The sequence below is a fragment of the Pteropus alecto genome, unplaced genomic scaffold (assembly GCF_000325575.1).
Source record: "Pteropus alecto unplaced genomic scaffold, ASM32557v1 scaffold63, whole genome shotgun sequence".
Taxonomy (NCBI): Eukaryota; Metazoa; Chordata; class Mammalia; order Chiroptera; family Pteropodidae; genus Pteropus; species Pteropus alecto.
The window spans coordinates 6,214,690-6,235,418 of record NW_006434897.1 but is presented as its reverse complement, the minus strand read 5'-3'; the positions used below and the strand labels follow the sequence as shown (position 1 = coordinate 6,235,418).

The window sequence follows — 20,729 nt, the reverse complement described above, 5'->3', positions numbered from 1 at the left end:
CAATTAGAGTTGCATACTTAATTCAGATAAATATTAGACCTATATTTGATATTCAGCTGTGATTGTATGAACTTAAAATGGTTTCTGCTTTGCTTAATTGGTTTGGATTTGCTCTGTCAGGTTTTTTTATCTTCATTTTCTTAGTGAAAAAGTTGCAGACCTACTGTTTTATATTTCTATTTTTTTATAAGAAAGAAAAAGGCAAGCAAAAATCTAAGTTTGACTAATAGTAGTTTATTCAGAGTTTATGAGAACTTCAAAAAATGTTCCCTGCCTTCATTGAAGCATTATGAAAACCCCAAATTACAACTTTTATAGAAAATAGACACTAGAAAATACATAAACCATGAAACTACGTTAAAGATTATTATTTCTAATATCATAATATTGACTATGTTCTAGAAAAATAGAGCATAATGTCATAAGAATACCACCCCATGCCCTTCCTTAATTTTGGATGAGTTTGCTAATTCTCTATATATTTCTATTAGTTATAGACCAATTAGCACTATTATACATTGGTAAAATATTCTGTCATCTAAATAACTTGTAAGTGTTCATTTAATTGAGTTATTCCAAGAGTTAACTAACAGAAACATCCCAGGACCTTTTGCCACTGAGCGGCCTGACCAGTCTTTACATTTTTAGTAAGATGAGTGCCTGAAAAATGCCCATGCAAGAACTAGACCATTTATCAACAGCAGTTTCTGAGGTTAGTTGTATATCTTTGCACTATTCAGTGTAATATTTGAACAATCACTGTGGTTACAATTTGTCTTTAATTTCGTTATCGTGTTTTTTTTTTCCCCCCACTCTTTCATACCAGGGAATTTTTTCTAGCTTCAAAAAACATTGAGTCCACCTCATGAAAATCATTCATGGAGTCTTTGAAGATATACTATTATGTAATAGAGGGAGGTTTTCTCAATTTCAAAGAAATAGATTATGGGTTATTATTTTATATCCACCAGTTAATGATTGCTCCAGTTAGTTTTCTCTTCAGATTTTGCATGAAAAAAATTACAATTTCTTATATTCCTAGTTGTTACCAATTTTGCAAATAATCACAGGAAATTATTAGAATAAAATTATTTTAAGTTAAATTTACATTTAGTATCATAAGACACTTTTAAATTGCATAGAAAGGCTTCATAAAAATCACACAAATAGCAATAGGAAATAACAACATATGTGTTTCTAAAATTCACCTCAATATGTAAAAAATCATGAAATAAAAATCACAAGCATTTATGGAAAAAACATAGGAAATTAATTAAAATTAATTAATTACATAGTTTTATACATGTAAATTGTTATCAAATACATAAATGTTACAATAAATATGAACTTTACCTTGAAAAAGACCTGAAGTTTGCTTATGGAAGAGCTGCAGCTTGAGAGTTATTGTAAAGAGGTGAAAGGAAAGTTATCTGAAATCTGACAGGATGTTGTAACACCGGATGGGGATGGGTGTGGTTCTTAATACATGTGATAAACTGAAGTATCTGGGAGATATTTGAGGGGTTTGTGTCTGTGTTTGCATTTTGTGTATTCCTATGTGGCTTTATTCAGTTGGGTGCCATTTTCTATGTTCATCTACCCTTTCTCACATGCAAAATAATGCATATACAAATGGGAAATTTTGTGTCATGCTCAAATAATTTTCTGTTAGTCATTTGCATTTTCAAAACAAGAGTTATAGCAGAACTGACTATACATTTGAAAGATTGGTACACTGACTTTCTAATGGAAGATGATGAGCCTCATGGTAAAAAAGATGTCACTGTTCAATATTGTCACTAACATCAGTACAATTAATATGCAACCTTTTGACTTTTTCATCTACTGTTATGCAAAACTGAACTTCGACCCCTCTGCCAAACTTGGTTTGCTTTGCATTGAGAAATAACATTTTACCTGGAAGGGATATATCGGAATCAGGAAGACCACTGAGTATCCATTTAATATTTAAAAATCTTTCATTTGTCTCCTTTCTTGTTCTCTTATCTCCAAAATTTGTGCTTACTAAACCAATCAGTACAAAAAAAAAAAAAGAGATTCTTTATTTATTTAATGAATGAATGAATTTAAAGGAGTAAGCGAAAATGTTGGATGTGCAAAGTGTATTTAATCTATCCTACTTCCTGTTATATGTTTTCATAAAGAGTTAAAATCTCCTGTAATGTGTTACTATACTCTGAGAGAAGTTAATAAATATTGGAAGGGAATGGGCTTTGACAGACTTAAGGGCTTCCATAGCCCATGCAATATGCTTTCATATTCTGGAGCTAGACTTCAGTGCACAGAAAAGAAAAATAATAAGTTCTTTGAGCTGAAACTTCATAGTCACTGTGGGATACTCAAGAAAGAGACCAATGGGGAGAAAGATAATATAGTCATAGCTTTGAACTTGTCCTGGATTTTACTTGCTAGAAATCAAGTGAGAGTCACTCTGACACCTTATTACTAGCTCTTTTTCCATGTAGGAAAAGTGCTCCACAGTCCATGTTGATAAAAGTGAAAGGGAGTTCACACATGAGAGAGAAGGTGGTCTTGAATTTAGTGTGTAAAAGAAGTGTAGTAAGGCTAAGATCTACTCCAAGACCCAGCTTGGAGGCCACTTTCAATGGCAAGTCTTTCTCACCCTTCTGATCTAAATTAGATATTTCATCTTGCATTCCAAAAGCACTTTTCTGGTTATATCCTATTTCTCAGTTTCCTGTTTTCTATTATGGGATGAGGACAGAAACATTTCTGTCTCATTCCCTATTAAATGCCCCAATGTTTAGTTAATTGTCTGGTGCAGAGTAGGTGCTTAATAAACGTGTGACTGGATGAATAAGCATTGGAACTTGAAAGGTTCCTGTCACAGAAAGAGATAAAAGATCAACATACAAATTGGCTAAGAAATAATATGGTGTATTATTGTAGAATAAACAAGTAGCATGTAAGAAATAAGCAATCAAACTATAATTCTTTCAGTCGGCAGTTATCTGCTGTATGTCTACTATGTTTCACTATGTTAGATGACATAGTGAATAAGAAATGTATAGTCCCTACAATCATGGAGCTTATAGTCTAGTGAAGTACACAGATATTAAATAAAGAAAACATAAATGTATAATTCAACTTTTCATAAAAACAATTACAGAGCATAACTGGGAAGACATCTTCTACATGGGCAGGCAGTAAAGGCATTTTTAAGGAAGTGATATTCAAAGGTGACAATTGAAGAATGAGGAGGGCCAAAAAGAATTACCTATGCACAGTCTGTGAAGACAGTAGGAACTCAGCTTGTGTGAGAAAAAGAAAGATAATGGGAGATGAGCTAAGAATGATGGACTGGAGTTGTGGTTAGAGAGGCTACAGTTAGATCACGCTTGGTAGAGGGTTTGGATTTCAATCAGGATGAGGCTGCATGCATTTCTCAAAACTTAATGAATTTGCACTTAATATTTGTGAACTCTATTTTGTGTAAATATTATATAAAAAAATAAATATTGAACTCTGAATAATAATATACATCCTTAAATATTTAAGGAAAAGTGTACTTGTTTTATTAAAGTTCTATATATCTATCAATCAGTCTTATTTTTGGATGCATTTCAAAGTAAATTATAGACCCCAGTAAAGTTATTGTTAAAATCTATATGCTAGATACATAGGTACTCATTGAAAAATCCCTTCAACTTTGATGTATGTTTGTATTAATATTCACAGTAAAAATGGTGAAAAAATAAGTAAATGCCCAAAAGTGATAAGATATAATAATTATGCGAAATCCCACAACCCAAAGGAAGGATTCTTCTAGCATAATCCTTGATTCTTTTTCTATGAGGTTTTATTATTATGGAATTGGTACCTGCTTTTATGATAATAAGCATATCTTGTAGCTTTAAAAAAACATTTCAAATTATTTACGTGGTTTTACATCACTTAAAATATCAAATCTTTTGACAAGATATTTCTTTGAGTAAGTAAAAAAATAACTCTCTTAGACTAAAATCCATCAATCCTCAACTGTCCACCAGCACCTATGAGTGTAGCAGAACAGAAATGAACACACTATTTGTGTGATCACCTATCTACAGAAGATTCTACTTTAATATTTTTTTCAGGTTTGCGGTAGACTTGAATAACATAAAAGAAAGAACTGTTGTTTCTTTGAAAGTTGGCTAAATGTGCCCAAGAGTCTTGGTGTACTCAATAGTTTGGCTTCTAACCTGTCTGTGAAAATTTAAGTATCGTCGTCTGAAGGCTGTGGAACAGAGATTGCTCTTTTCTTTGATGAGTTGTTACCCACCATGAGATTTCACTGATAAATTAGTGCATCGCAGAATCACATTAGGAACCTCATGCTTGATCTCCCTATGTTTTCAGTGAAAACATTTCCCTTTTATTGATGTTTGTTCTTATTGACCCTTTGAGGTCAGAAGACAGAGTTTCTTTATTAAATCAGTAAATCAGGGGTATTTAATTGGCTCTAGGAACTTCTGAGTGGTCTTGCTCTATTCCAGCCCCAAACAGTGTTCTGACCAACCACTGTGAATTCTGCTTTTCCAAGAAGGTAGGGGGTAAGAGATTATAACAGTCTCTGTGTAAGTCAGTTGCTCCTTGCCTTCAAAGCACCGATTTTCTTGGTGTAGGCAAAATGCCAAAATCAATGTTTTTGACACACATAAAGAAATAGTTTAGAATTAGAAGACTATATGGTTACTTCTCTTTTTCTGAAAAGCTATCAGACATTTTAAAAAGAAAATATGTTGTACGTTTTTACAGAGGAATTTATTTTTATTCTCCAGGTTACACAGAAAATAATTAGATGATTGGTGGCGTTAGCAACTGTGCTAAGATCAACTATAGTACAGGAACGATGAAAGCTGACTTTCATAATGAGAGCAAATGGCCTGGAGTCTACAAGAAATTGCTGAGAATCTTTTTAGGGTGCCACCACTGCTAATTAAAACCTGAGAAATAACACCAAAATTCTTCAGGAATCACAAATACTCATTGCAGAACCAACCTTGAGGGTCATTCCAATTTCTAAACTATCTTCATTAGAATTTGAGTTCTAAAAAACGTAGAGCTGCATCACCTCATTTATATTCATTTCCTTTTACATCTTTTTCATTTGGTTCCCTCGGTTTTCCGTTCTTGGGCTTAACTTCATTATTACTTGATATGGGGCATTGAGAAGTGAGAGAAGCAAGATGTTCAGAAATTATGCCTGTAGCAAGTATTTCTAGACTGGAGAATGTAGCCTCATTTATCATCATCATTATTACTAAAAAGCTATAGGTCAGGAATGTCTTAAGTCCCCAGTGTTTCAGCATTGTCTACTAAATTGGGGTTAATTAAAATGTCTCTTTAAAAAGTAGTTCTCTGGAATAAACACACACACACACACACACACACACACATGCTTTTCTTCAGTCTTCTTTAAAGGAGTCATTATTCTATGTCTTTCAGGAAGGAATGGAATTGACATATATAGGGCATGGTTTTATTTTTCTAAACTAGAGAAGGAAGAAAATCATCTAAAGAATTATGAATTTCCGACATGTAGATGGTTCTACCCTCATTGTAAAGGCTATAGTCCATCTTTAAAATATTATGTTTTTGAATCTTTACCCTGATTCCCTCAATATGTTAAAAAAAAAAAAAAAGCTAAAGTATTTTTAATCTGTGCTTTCACTCCTTCAAAGAATATATTTCCCTCTCATGGCTCTGAAGGTAGGATGTACAGGTGTTACCTTGAAGGCTTAACGTGCAGATTTCTCATCTCCATTCCCAGAGCTTTTGATTCAGTAGGACAATGGTGGGACCCAGAAATGCTGTGTTTTACAAGCCTCTGAGGAGATTCTGATGCCTGTGATCTTTGGACACATTCTGGAAACTTCTGCTTTTATAACATCACCACTTTAGTGTGTTACAGGGACAAGTAAGAGGTGCTATGAAACACACAGGAGGGGAACCTAAGTTGACACAGTAGTGGCACTGTGATTCAAGCTGAGTACTGATGGTTGAGTGGGAGTTACCTAATCAGGCAGTTGGGATTAATGAGAATGAGAAGGTGACGACATTTAGGTAGAAGTTAATTCAAGTGAAAAGACTTAGGGGCTAGAGAGAAAATGGCCACAAATAAATCTACCTGGATGAAGAATGACATGAGAGTGGTTGAGGAAGTGTGATAAAAAGATGAAGTTGGAGAAGTGAGTTGAGACCAGATTACAGAGTTCTCATAGCCAAGTCAAGAATTTAGGGCAATATCCTGCCAAGCACCACCAGAATTCCTGTCAGCTGTGTGCCTTTGCCATCATTGCCCTTTCATGTTCTTTGGCTCCATGTGATCTTGGGTCTATCATCATTTTAAGATGACAGCTGCTTTCAATGTAGCTATTCTACTGGAACTACCAAGGGTGAAAACCTTACAGAAATAACAAGTCATGATGTAACATGTGAGAGGAATGGCTTTTTGAATACATTTTATTTTAAGATAACTGCTACCTAGTAATTCAAACTGCTCTCTTCATTGACTTTGTCTCCTAAATATTAGGAAGAGAACAATAGCAGTGAGTTCAAACAATGTCATGTGACAAAGATAAAAAGAAAAAACTAATCTGAAATTCTGCCATTTGGGACCTGTAACCTATATTTTTGTGTGCATTTCTTTTCTACTCGTAACTGAAGGTAAACCAGGCATTTAAAAAAGTTATTTATTTTTAATATACTTTATATGAAATTTAAATAAATACATAAATAGCATTATTCTGCTGCACTCATTAATGCTAAGATACGCATTTACCTTCGAATTGAAGAAATCCCGTGTTCATTTATTTTGGCCGATAGTTTTTCAGTAAGTTATCCATACCTATTTTCTCTTCCTAGTTAAGGATATGTGTGTGATTGAATGTATACTTATGTGTCAAGAATCGTCAGTCAAGAAATGGCAAGAAAATATGCAGTGAAATGTAAGAAATGTAAGAAAACAGCTATCTTGAGCTTAAACTTAATGTGTTGACTCTCCTGCTGTGAACATGACTTCTTTGGCCCCACTCTGATCACATTAGTCTACAAACACCTTTAAATGGAAAGCTTAGAGTCTGCCAGGAGCAACTTTTTTTTTTTCCATTTCCTTTTTCTCCATTTAACTTTGAAAGTGGGAGGATTTGATTTTTTGATCTTCCAAGTAGCTGTCAACTCAGAAACACTACATTTTATTTTGTCGTGTTTGATTTCTTGATCTGGATTAAGACTTGAACAAGAAAACAGCTACTAATTGAAACAAGTATTGGGACAAGAAAAAGAGTTTGCTCTATGAAGTCTTGAGAGAATGCAGACACAACTTGTAGTCTATGTGATTAGACAGTAAACTCCAGTTTTTAAAAAAGAATTACTAACTATTATTTAAAGGAAGATGCAAAGTGCTCCTCTAAGTAGAAATCAAATTCTTGAAAGAGTCTTTAGAAACAGTTTCAGACATATTATCTAACTGCTACTTTTCAAGTGCCACCTAATGAACTAGAAGAGACCTTCATTAGAAAATGTACTTGTATTTGCTCTACTAAGTAGTGAAAGACTTGTTTAGGGTGGGTTGTGCTTTCTCAAATTGCCCTCCTTAAACAAACAGAGCAAGAGAAGAAAGCTTTTAGATGTATGACATGAAGCCATTACAAGAAGCTGAAAGTCAACCATGAAAGAAAGGAGCTGTTTAGTGGGTTTCTAGTTAAGGATCTGGGTGGTGCTGGAAACAGAATGAAAGATAATAGACTCCTAGTGACGGAGCTGTCAGGAGACAGAAAACTGTAGCAGCTTTGTGGGAAAACAGAATTGCTGGGTGTGCCCACTTGACCTTTACTCTGAATAGATGAGCTTAAGAAGATCACAAAGGGCTTTGCAAAAAAGTAGTGAGCTCAGTCTTTTGGTGCCTAAAATTCCTCTTTTATTTTGGGGAAGTTTTAAGTTTGTTTCATGGCATTCTTAAAGGAACTTCTTGAAATCTTATTATAATCATATTGTAGGTATGTGTTTTAGATGAAGGCATTGCTCACTCTATGGCCATCATGTTTTGGTGTGTTTATGAGGAAGGATTACTGAATAGAGATTCCAATATCTGTACACTCCACATTATCACTCCCATCAAAGCCATTCATTGAGTCTCCTTGTAGGTTTCTGGGCAATTGCATAATCTTATTTAAATCAGAAACACAATCATCATTTGAAAACATAATGTATATCAAAAGCATATATACAGCCTTATAGATGAAAGGCTTTCAGATTAATTGCCAACATTTTCTAAAAACAGGGCTTGGCAATGGTGGTTCATATGAAAAAGATCTGGGAGATTTCAGTTAAGTTCCAGTTGAATATGTGACAAAGTTATGATGTGGTAGCCGACAAGCGTATTTAATCTTAGTCGCATTTATGGAATTATAATTTCTTGCCCTAAAATATATGGACAATACACCTTTTAAAAACTGTGTTCAGTTGTGAACATCACACTTCCTAATAAAATGGCAAAATGTGAGAATGTACAGAGGAGACTACTTTTCAAACCCTTTTGAAAAAAGGAATTGATCATATTTAACATAGAGAAAACTTGTCATTGGACGGAAGAGAAATGCTAAGCATGATCAAAGATTTCAAATATCTGAAAGCCTAGAATATCTATCATTTGTGAGGTTTCACAAAATTTACAGTTTCTCAACCATATAAATATATGCCAGAGTAAATAATAAATAGATTAAAGAGATAACAAAGAAAATATTAAGAAACCATAAAAATTACACAGGAAAATAAAAGCAAATATTTAACTCTTTGGAATTGAAATCTATGATTTCGAATGAAGGAACAATAAAGGAAATGTTGATAGTTGTGAGTTGGAATATCTGAATTATTCAAAAATGCTTAAAAGTTGTAATTAAAAATTAAAAATATAAAGAAGCTAAAGAAATTATAAGAATCATATTCACCAAGAATAGTTACTAGCATGAATAAATATTCACATTATAATGTTGAGTAAAAGATCACTAGATCAAAGTTGAATTTTTAAAGTTGAAATATATACATTAAACTAATTGCTAAGAAATCCTTTTTAATGGATTTCTTTGGGTGGTTGAACTATAGGTTTTTATTTATATGTAATATTCCTATATTTTTCAAAACTTCATGTAGTAATCCTATTTTCTTTACGTTTATAGAAAGTTGTATAAAAACAAAGGATATAAAAAACAAAAGTAGTGGGTCAATATTTAGATCTTATGGGTAGGTATAAAGTTAACAACAAAAAAGATATTTCTAACAAACTTTTAACAATATCTTATGACCTATGGGCTGTGCTTTTCATTATAAGAATTTATGTAGAGATATCATTGTAAATCAGAGATACTATAGAATAGCTTTCCTTAAAAGAAGGAGGGAGCTGACATTTGGTGATTTCAACTGTCCTTTCACCACTAAACTTCTTGGGGTGGGGAGGTAACTTACAATTTAAAAGACTATGCAGATGGGAGCTGAAAAGTGACATAGAAATCCACAACTTTAAGTAATTTAGATGTTTTTGAAATGAGAAAATGGAAGTCCAGAGTCACGATAATGGGCAAGAATGTAACTGATTCAAATTTCCTAAACCCTATTGCAGTTCTCTCCCCTTCTGTAGAATAGTTTCACAGTGGAGAGTTTTGATCCCAGTCCAGCAGCTTCTAGTTTCCGTACTTCTCTGTGCCTCAGCTTCCTCATCTGTAAAAGTAAATCTGTTATCATACTTGGAAGGTTAGAGAGGACTGAGCACTCAGCAGAGTTCTTGACTATGTGAGAAATGGGTATTACCTATTTTTCATACATTAAAAAATATATCTACATCTGATAATTTTGGTATTTCAATTTTGGTTTCTATGAATAGGCATGCATACATGGAGTGGGCCGGGGGAGAGGGATGTGAAGGGTTATTCCGGTTTATTTATTTATTTTCATGATATCTTAGTGCCTTCAGAAGTCACTCATCAGGTTTCTTATCCCTCAATATGATTTACTAAGAATTTCACAAACCAGAGAGAGAAAAATAGAGCCCTTTATAATTTTTTCCTCATATAAGAGACAACAGCTTTTTACGTGTGAATGAAAGCTGGCCTTTTTAGTTAGTATTTACTGTTTGTGGAAACTGATTAATTTTCTTGTATAGTTATCAATGTTAATCTCTCTAGCTTAGACCAGGAGCATATTTCTGTTAGTTCCAGAACAATAATAACTATACTTAAGTGCTTATTTTAGTGTAGTTCATGTCTTCAAGTTTAGAAGATCATGGATGTGTTAGAGAATATTTACTTTAAAGTTGCTGGAGCCTGGCTTTTAATCACACCAATACGAATGGTCACATGGACAAGTGCTTCTCTCCCAGGCATATAGAAATGGGCACAGAGTCTGCATTTTTCTAAAAAAGGTTGAGTTTACTTATGCCTTTAAACATCTACTCTCAATTTTTAAAGGACATTTCTCCTTAAACGCTTTGTAAAATATATTTTTGGTGACTTATCTTCCCCAATTTCCAAACTTAAATATTGAAAGCGAAAATAGAAAAAAAAACCTTCAAAATGTATTTGTTTGAATGGAAAACAACAATATTAAAAATGTTCTCTTCTGTCTTGCAAATGTATTTTATTATGAAAGTATTTTTTCAGATTTCGTAGTGGTCCACAAATAGAATCCCTTACATGCTATTTTATGACCTCATCATTCCATGGTGCCACTTATAGCTAAATTTTTTAAAATAAAACTACATTGGGAAAGATGAGCCGAGAGCAGGCACCTTGCCTCCTCGTGCCATTTAGAAGCATATGCTGGATAAGCTGTCAGTAAATACAGCTGGAGATGTTTCCCATGTATTCTGGGTAGCATGGCCACATCACTGTCATCTTTAGCATCAGAGTTCCAAAACGCAGTTTTGTTTCCTCCAACTCCCAGAGAGAGATTCTTTTTAGGATACTCACTTGATTTTAGGCTCAAAAAATTCTCTCTAGCAGAAGGTATAACCTTTTCATATAGAAAGCGTCATCTTTGCAATAGGGGCTTGTGAAAGGATTTGTTTGCATTAGTAAAGGTATTCCCTGAAGGTGGAAGAGGGAAGTCTCATTGTTGAGCAGAGACCACCACCACCCAATATATGTTTAATAATTATGTTCCTGAGGCTTAAAAATCAACAAAGTTATAATTCACACATACAAGTACAGCAGAATTGTCCACTGGCAGCCGTTATCTATAAAACCAATTAAAGAGAATAGCATATTAACATGCACACCATGAAGCAAAAACTCCATTCTCTAGAGTATTCTCTCATTGAGATACAAGGACTTTATCTTTGGCATAGTGTGTATGAACTAATTGAGATGTCATTTAATAAAAAAGAAATCAGTTAAAAAGGTTAGGGGAGAGCAATGTTTTTGCAAAATTTCCCATTTTTAAGAAGACATTCTTTACTAAAAAATATAGCCCCCAGCTGAAGATCTAATCATTGTCTGGAATGGGGGTGGAGCAGGGGAGAGAGAACACAGAAAAAAAAGTCTCGAAGAGAAAAAAGGAGCAAGACCCTAATTGAAATGGGAAGCACTCTCATTTTAGAAAATGTTTTCTTAACAGATTGCTCTAGCCCTCTGCCTCAAGGTTTTTGATTAAATTAATGATGGTAGTGATAAGCTCCATTAGCATGCTATTTCCAGAGGGACAATTTCTACAGCCTTCTTTTTCCTCCTTGCCTAAATTTCAGGTATGACAAAGAAATTCTAATTGAAGCCAGAACAAGCCAGGAAAATGAAGTTTTTATTACCATGCAAATACAGACAATCGGGAAATTAATTTTTCACGTGTGCCTACCTAAACGAGTAACGTTTCCATTATAGGCTTCGTGTCACTCAGCTGGGAAGCTGTGGCTGCAGCTTGTTGTCTTCAGTGAGGTCTTGAACTTCTCTTTTTTGTTGCGTGTTGCCTGCTGTCTTGGGACCAGTCAGCACATCTGACGTGTTGTGTTCAGTTGGCCCTTGCTGTTACCACAGATCTACTAGAGCAAATAGGTGAATTTGTTATGATCCATAGGACATTATCAACTTGATTTCCTATCTTGGTAATAAAGTATTAAAGAAAAAAGCAGCCAAGTCCTAGATAATAAAGAGAGGAAGAAGTATTTCAGTAAATTGAACCATAAAATCCATAACAGGAGATATGATAGGGACTCTTCCATGCAGCAATTAGCTGACTGAGAGCTTAGGAAAACACAATAAAAAAGAGTGTTATTTTAGGGCTCTGAAATAGTTACATTAAATTATTCATAAACAGTCGTTTGCCTAACACCATTATATTTCATATTCTGATTGAAACTGTTGTGCTAACAGTTAACACTCTGTGTGTGAAAAAGAGTGTGTAGTAGAAATTAGTGTGAAGTAATTTTGGTTTTAACTTTCTGATTCTTATTTTGAATCAAATATCAAATAGCAGATATGGTACTTAAGAGCAGAAACCAAAAGAACATCTTTCTTTTTTAGTCTACCATAGTATCAGAATTAATACTAAGTATTCAAATAGATGTTTCATAAAAACATCAAATTTAATATAATTTTACTTTCCTAACTTTGTTAAAAAAAATAGATAAATTCCAGGAATGAAGGATGGAGATGAGGGACAGAGAAAAGTGAACTTGTGGAGGTCTCCACTGGTCTTTCTCATTTTGCTTGTCTGTAAACCATTGGTTCAGAAATTATCTTTCATAGTTTATTAGGTCTTTTTTTGCCTTTCTGAAGAATATGCAACAGTTATAAGGTGGTATTCAAAAGCGAAGAGACTTTTAGGGTAACTGGAGTCCAGAAAGTCTGTTCCAAAAAGATCACGTGGACGTTTTGATGATGCAGAGTAATTTGCTTAGACACAAATAGTGGGAAATACATGTCTGATAATTGAAAGAGGGAAAAACATTGCTTTTATTTATATCCCTTAAATTAGATGGAACGAAAACCCTAAGCTAGAACATTATAGAGACTGAAGATAGTTAAATCTTTCAGAGAATTGGTCTAAAATCTCAATATCAAATACGTGGTAGACCTGGAATTATATCTCGGACTGACCTTGGTTTGCTAATCTCAAGTGCTAATCATGTGATTTTATAGAATTTGATCAAAGTAGCTTTTGTTGTTCATTAGAAACTTTTCTTTATTTAAGCTCCTTTAAAAGGTAAACTAGATTATTTACATTTCCCTTTTCTGCTCCTTCTTTGAGCCTCATGTATGTTTTCCATGTTACTCACAATGACAGTGTATAGATGCCTCCCTGAGAGCTAAGAGTATGTTTTCTACACTGTTTATAGAACCTTTGCTGAAGCCAATGTTTTATTGAAATGTTTTATTATTACAGCTCATTGTAATAAAATCTAAACCTCCCATTTAAAAGAAAGCAATACAAAATGAACAAATAAATGAGTTTAAACCAATTTAGAAATCTAAAATATATATATATATTTTAGATATGCATCAATAAAATATAATTACATAAAGTTTTACTAGGAAATATTTACTAATTCCTTTTTTTAAAAATAAAAGTATACAAGTGCTAGCAGCTAGAATAAATTAAATTTGTTTAATCTTTAGACTTATGAAAATATTGATTTTTTTGTTGTTTTGTGTCTTCTGACACAAATATGTCTGACATTCTCAATGAAATTGCTTATAAAATAGACTAAATCAGACTGGATTTTACATTCGACACCTCCAGCAAATGTAACAACTAAGAATAACTGGAATTGGAACCTAAAGAGCCTGTCTTGGTACGTGTTCAGTGAGTTTTCATCTTATTGTAGAGGCTATCGATTCATAATACTTTTCAAATAAGACACATTATTTAACCTGATCCATCTTTTGTCAGACACACAGTGAGTACAGATTAAATTAACAAATTCTAAATGCTTACTAATGCTTTGTTTTCACAATTGATTATTTGTGTTTTCTCAGGACCTCTAAAGCAGAAATGTTTAAAATGCCATTTCCTCACAAAAAGACCATCAAAAATTATGGAAATATTATGTTGCTTATCAAGTTCCTTTTATTTATAAGCTCTTCTAAGTAAGATTCATGCTACTCATTTCTTTAAAAACTATTGAGCTATTCTGAACTTATATTTTAGAAGTTTCAGGAGGTAAGAATCCTTTGTTTTGAGAATTTTACATTATCTAATATATCCAATATAGCATCAAGAGTAGTTAGTATTTTTAAATGTTCAGTATGTACCAGGAAAGCACGACTAGAGGAATGAATTCTCTGGGTGTGGACCTCTGAAAGAAGAAAAGTTTGAGGGGCTATAGGGTAGAAAGGTGGTGACTGCATTACCACATTACTGCAACACTCTGTCTTATGTACAGTGGCACTCAATAAATATCCATTTACTTTAATTGAGTGGGCATAAATAGCGTTTACCATAAATTCTTTACTGGCAGCCAGCTGCATTAGGCTGCTGAGACCATAGCATATTCTCCCTGGAACCAGAACACAACCTCTTTTTAGTGTCTACCTTTGCTCAAAGGGGAAACTCGAGCTGTAAAATCAAGTATGATTTCATTCTGATCACTAGTAAAATGATTTAATAGAAAACAAATTTTATATCATCATAGAGAGTCTATGGACATAAAGGCACATGGAGTAAAATACTAGGTTTTCAGATAGTTATTTGAGTTCTTTGTGGTTTTCATCATCTCAATAAATTAAGAATCACTTTCTCCATATATGTTTATGTAATAGCAAGATTACTTTGTCATCTGAATTTCCCTGATAGAAAACTGAGTGAACAAGAGGAACTGTTTAGAAGCCAATCAAAAAACCACCTTTACTCCATCTCCATTAATCATTTACCATAAATTTGGTATCTTAATGTTTCAGCTGTTAGAATGTTGACTTTAACCTAAGTAAGTCTTTATTTTCGTTTGTATTATCTCAATTCCACATATCTTTCTGTGAGAAAGGAACTTATGGGATGTCAAAAATATTGAAGATTATTGTGTCTCACCTAATGAGGTGGATCTCCCAAAACAAACTGAAGGCAGCGATCTAGAAAGTGAGCAGCAGAAAAATGTTCTGAAGTCATGGGAGGTGGGAGTGGAGGAGGACAGCAGTTTTAGGGAGGAAGGGAGTTAGTCTGAGACATTCGGCTGTATCCGCTCTGATTTGGATGAAGAACAGGGACTGTCTTGTAATCGTTTTTCATCTTTGTAAAGAAAGATTTTGTCTCATTGGCACTGAAAGCTTTACTTTTTTCTGTAATGGCTGGCGGTGTTAGATACCACCTTTTCTCTTAATAAATGCTCAGGAATCAGAGCCACGGCAGCTGGTTCTCGTTCAGTAAATGATACTCATGTTGCTGTAGTAGAAGTCAGGCCTCAGGTTACTGCACATGCTTCTCCTCCGCCCACCTGGTCTCTCTTTTCAGATGTACATTTTAGATCTCAGTGTGATTACTTGTTGTGCATTTTCTTTTTAACATTTCTTGCTTAATTTTGTGTTTCTTAAAATTCCTGACCAATTTTATTCTAAAAATTGCTGAAAAGAAAACATGAAATTCCTCCTCATTTCCAAAAACTATCAACAAATCAAAGCGAAAATACCTTGTTGTGGCCTTTCTGATGAAACTTGGACAATTTTCTAATTGAATTCTGGAAAAGAACAATAACCACAAACTGAAGTTTCAAAGGAGGACGCAGTTGTTTTTGAAACATGTAAATCATTCACTGTAGCAATACTAAGTGTTATGAAGCCATCAGCATCTACAGTCATGGGTGAGAGCCTCGGGTCCTTACTGCTCCTTTGACCTAAGAGAAGAAATTGGTCATAAGATGAGTTTATAGGATAAGGCCCATTCACAAAACAGTTCCCCACTGATTTCTTGTTCATCTCTATGCTACTCTTTCTCCATAAAAAGCATGAGTAAAAATAAAGTTTCTCATCACTTCACGTGATCATTAAACATCTTAATTTATCAGTAAGTCGTTTTCTTTGGGAGAAGCAGCAGCCAGAGACTCTGTGGTGCTTGGAGGGAGAAGCAGCCTACAAGGAGGAGGAAAGGTGCAGGAAGAACAGGAAGACATCTTTCAGTTGCTTTAACTTTCTGCAAGAACTGATCCCACAGTAAGAAAGTGTACTTTGCGAAATTCCAGAATTCGGAATCATTCTACTAAGTTTGGAGGAGAGGCATTTAAGTCTAATAAAATGAAATACTAGGTTCAACAGAAGATTAAAACTGTTTTGAAGAGTAAAACTAAAAATATAAGTAGACTCATAAAGCATGTAGGTAAATTCGTAGATAAATCATAATTATTTATTTGGAGACTGTCCCTAATCTTTGGCAATTGATGTTATGGGAGAGAAAACAGGTACTGCTTACCCGAAAATGCCCATTATGTATAGAATTCTTTGCATCAAATTTATAGAACATGCTTGGATTTTAAAAGACTCTCTTTCTCTCTCATGTGCTTTGTATTTCCTGTGTTCATATATAGTTGTTTTAATTGTACTTGATAACAGGTCAGGGGAGAGGAAATAACTGGTGTGGCTATGACAAAACTATAGCTAACCACATTTTTATTTGGACTTGGCACAATGCCAGAGGCATACACTCAGCCCCATGCATGCACATTGGCCTACCCATTCCCTTTGTGCCTGCCCCATTTCCTTCTGCCTTAGCTCTACTTCATGAATAATCACCGTATGAATGATGAAATACATCGAAATGTTATGTCGATTACAGAGACTTTATATGATACTAATTAGCTTAGGAACTGAAGATGCTTGCCTCTTATTTTCTCTAAATTAGTTTTAATCAATCTGAACAACATCCCAAGGAAACATTTTGAAGGAGAATTGCAAAATTGTCATCAAGAGGATGATTTTCCTGCTCACTAAATGTGAAAATCACTATGCAACAAGTGCATGATGTCAAACATTGGGAGTTTATTAATAATGAAAGTAACAGAACATAGGTCAAAAAGCTATGTGTGTAGGGACACACATTTAAAACAAATGATTAAACTTAATGCACGTTCAGGATTTACAGTGCTAATTTATGTAAAAAGATGTATTAAATTTCCACCTGGTAAAATCATTTCCATATACAATTCAATTTTCTGTATGCCATTAGAGCTATAGTTGGTTCATACCACAGAGGTTCTGATGGGGTCATTCAGAAATGTATAACAAAATTTGCTGGAGGAAGAGGAGTATATGGAGATCACTCAACCCTGACTGTGGGTAAGCATGTAGATTGGATCATTGAACAGACCTATGTTTAATTCTCATTTTCAGCACTTAACCTTGGGCAAGTTCTTTGGCCTCAGTTTCTCACCAGTAAGAGAAGTGTCATAGAACCTACCTCATAGGGCTGTTTAAAGAAGTAAATGAGACACTAGGTTTAATACTCTATAAGTTACTGGAACAGAATGTAGAGCTATCCTAGCATTAATCTAATTCTAATATATGCATTCCATACATCTTTATGGAATGTTTACCTTGTGGCAGGACAGGAGCTCTGCTAGGTGCTGGGTCCTTTCTCACAGCTTTACATTGCACACACTATTAAATGCTTACTTCTCCCAGAAGCACAAGCTATTTAATTACACCAGATATTTTGTTCTGTTTTCCTGTGACTTGGACATGACATATGGACATTTTGATAAGGATGTCATAGTTTTAAAAGTGAAAGCATATTTCTGTAATACTGATAAAAGCATATTTATAGTGAACTGGTACTAACAGTTCTAACTGCCAGAAAAATCTCATTGATCTTGAATCAAATTCTATCTTTTTTTTTTTTTTAATTTTCATATATTCATTTTCATTTTATCCCCTAGAGGCAGGGAATCAAGGTAGCACTTATACATGACAGCAGAGAATTCGTGTCATCATATTTACACACTTTTTACCTCATTTTTTCATTTAAATCATTGTCCCCAAGATAGCATCTAGTCATTTGTTCCACCCGGTTCTTAAAGCAAGCATAATTTAAGAATAGACTGAAGAAGTCTACGGCCATGCCACTCTGAACAAGCCCGATCCTGTCTGAGCTCGGAAGCTAAGCAGGGTTGAGGCCTGGTTAGTACTTGAATGGGAGACCACCTAGGAAGACCAGGTGCTGTAAGCACAAAAAATAAAAAAGTAAGGGATTGTAAGCTGACAAGGTCCTTGCAATCTGTGAGGTCAACCAAGGATTGCCTCACCTAAAAAAAAAAAAAAAAAAAAGACTGAAGAGCTAACTTTCCATAAACTTTCTGATTTTTTAGGGAAGGCAGAGTGCACACCACCATTTCAGGTATTTCTTCACTCTAAAAACTCATATATAGCCTGTAATCTTTCAAAACCCTTAGTCTAAGTGCCTACAGAAACACTGACGGATGTTTCCCTTGTCCCTGCTGACAAGCTAGTCTATTCCATAAAATGTGTTTAAAAGTTCTTCCTTACAACGACTTAAATCTTTCTAACTTTCACACACCAGTTTTATTTCTGCCCTCTGGACTTTCACAAATAAATATATTCTAAAGACCCCTTTCTCTCACTTACTTTCTTCTATTTTAATCTTAACCTGCCCACTTCCATCAATGTTTATATATTCTCTGACAAATTTTAAAGTTGGGGGGGGTAGGGGAAAAGGGGACATTATTATCTTTAAGTTATTACCAGAGTAATAAAGCAATTTAAAATTTAAAAATTTTAAAGAGTGATTTTCAAAGCACTTGAAGGTGGTCTCAAAGTGAGCATCTCCTTTCAGAATGATAGTTTGGATGCCTTTTAGCACCTGTATTTGCTGAGCATAAGCAATAAGTCCAGCCTATTTATCCCACACTTTCTAATTACTCACTATGGACACCCAACAAGGTTGTTTTGGAAATAAATTCCAATACATGTAATAAGCCTTATTTTTAAAAGTCAGCTTTGCCTCAATGAAAATGGGCATTAAACTCATTAAAATCAGACAATTATTCTTAAGAGTAGTATGTGAATAGTGCCCCGGGACTTGAAAAGTGGCGGGCACATGAGATCCTCAGTAAATATTAACTCATTCAACAAATAATCAGTTCAGCATATTCACTGTTTTTCATTAACTAGCTTTTTTGTTTGTTTGGTTTTTCTTAAAAAAACGGTGTTTTGGTAGAAACTTAAGTGTTTTCTATGAATCTTGTGTGCTCCCAGCCCCATCTGAGATTCCATTTCAGAAAGTCAAGTGAGGACTAGGAAGCTAATAGGTTTAACAATTTCAGTGATTCCTTTTGCAAGATAATTTGAGGTTCATTGTCCTAATGTATTTGAGAATTTTGAACTATAAAGTTGTGACTAAAAGAAATATATGAGTAATGATAGACTAGGTTAAAACAAATTTTTAGTGGCTAATGAAACTTTTACATGACTAGCATTTAAAAAATCATTTGCTTGGTTCTTTTACATTCATGCTTCTCTCACTGTCTTTAAAAATTAAAGAAGTCTGTAACAACAGTCTAGGCTAAAGTATCAAAAAGATAAGAAAATAAAGAAATCCTTAGCTATGGTGGCCAAGGCTCAGATGGATTTATAATCAAGAGAGAGGCTTAAGGCTATATGAATTTAATATGATGAGTAAATATTACTGTACTGATGATTTGGACTTCATTTTATTTCCCACTTGTAAAAGAAAGGTCACAATAATCTCTAAAATTATTTTCTTTATATTTTCATCATAATTATCTAGATCACTTTTTCTCCTTCACTGCACTATATAACCTCCTTGATGAAAACGTGTTTAAATTCAAACGCATTCTACTGAACCTGAAAAATTACCTTAAAATATTAGGTTATAAGTTTCTGCCTGCCTGTTTATATCATATGGATAAGGTTAAAGGCATTCATATTCTCGTACAGAGGGATATTTACCTTCTATTATCTTTTACATGTACGAGTATATTTTATTAGAATGGATTGTGGACTAAAGGTTAGAAAAAACTGACATCACAAGTGGTCGTATTCACGTGGTTACACAATAAGCTCTACATTCATGTTAAATGCAAAAACAGTTGGGTCTAAGAACTTTAGTTGCTAGGTATTTTCTTTATACTCTGCTTTTTGCCACCACATGACAGTAAATTCAGGTAAGTCCTCTCATCATGTAACAGAATTCAGATCTTTGCTGACAGTCTTCGTAGCAAAGCCAAATGGGTTCCATACTCAGACAGTGTCTTCAGAAAGTCGTGAGCAATCATGGATGTGTTGGGAGCACAGAATCAACTTTGCAGACAGAGTAGACCTTTAGATGCTTGTCAAATTTATTTGTTAGGATGATCCTCTACCTTTACATCTTATATGCCCGTGTATGTGTGTGTGTGTGTGTGTGTGTGTGTGTGTGTGTGCGTGTGTGTGCGTGTGTGTGTTGTACCTTTTCCTCTCTGCAAAGGCCTATATTCTGGGGAAAAAAAAAAAAAGAGGTGGAAACTCCAACAGGAAATTTGAGAGGATCCTAAAGAACTGATAAAAGAATCCCTCCTTTATTTCAGAAATTTAACCTATGAACTGTTTAGTAAATTAATTTAGTGTGCTAATTGAGGTGATATATAGATCTTCTGATGAAAATAAATTGAGATTTGTCTAATGTGCCTCCACTATTTAATAAGGTACAGTGGCATTTGACAGTGCATTTGTGTCTTAGAGCAAGTTAGGAATCAGATTTTTCTCTAAAGATAAGAGCTCCAT

At 34.1% G+C, this 20,729-nt stretch overlaps 1 protein-coding gene and 1 pseudogene across 2 annotated transcripts in view; both read left to right on the top strand.

Moving 5' to 3' along the window:
- The window catches only part of UNC5C (unc-5 netrin receptor C), a 326,377-nt gene that overhangs the window by 100,681 nt on the left and 204,967 nt on the right, over positions 1–20,729 (top strand). The gene's annotated exons all lie outside the window — the stretch shown is intronic.
- On the top strand, positions 18,037–18,156 carry LOC112478957 (annotated as a pseudogene).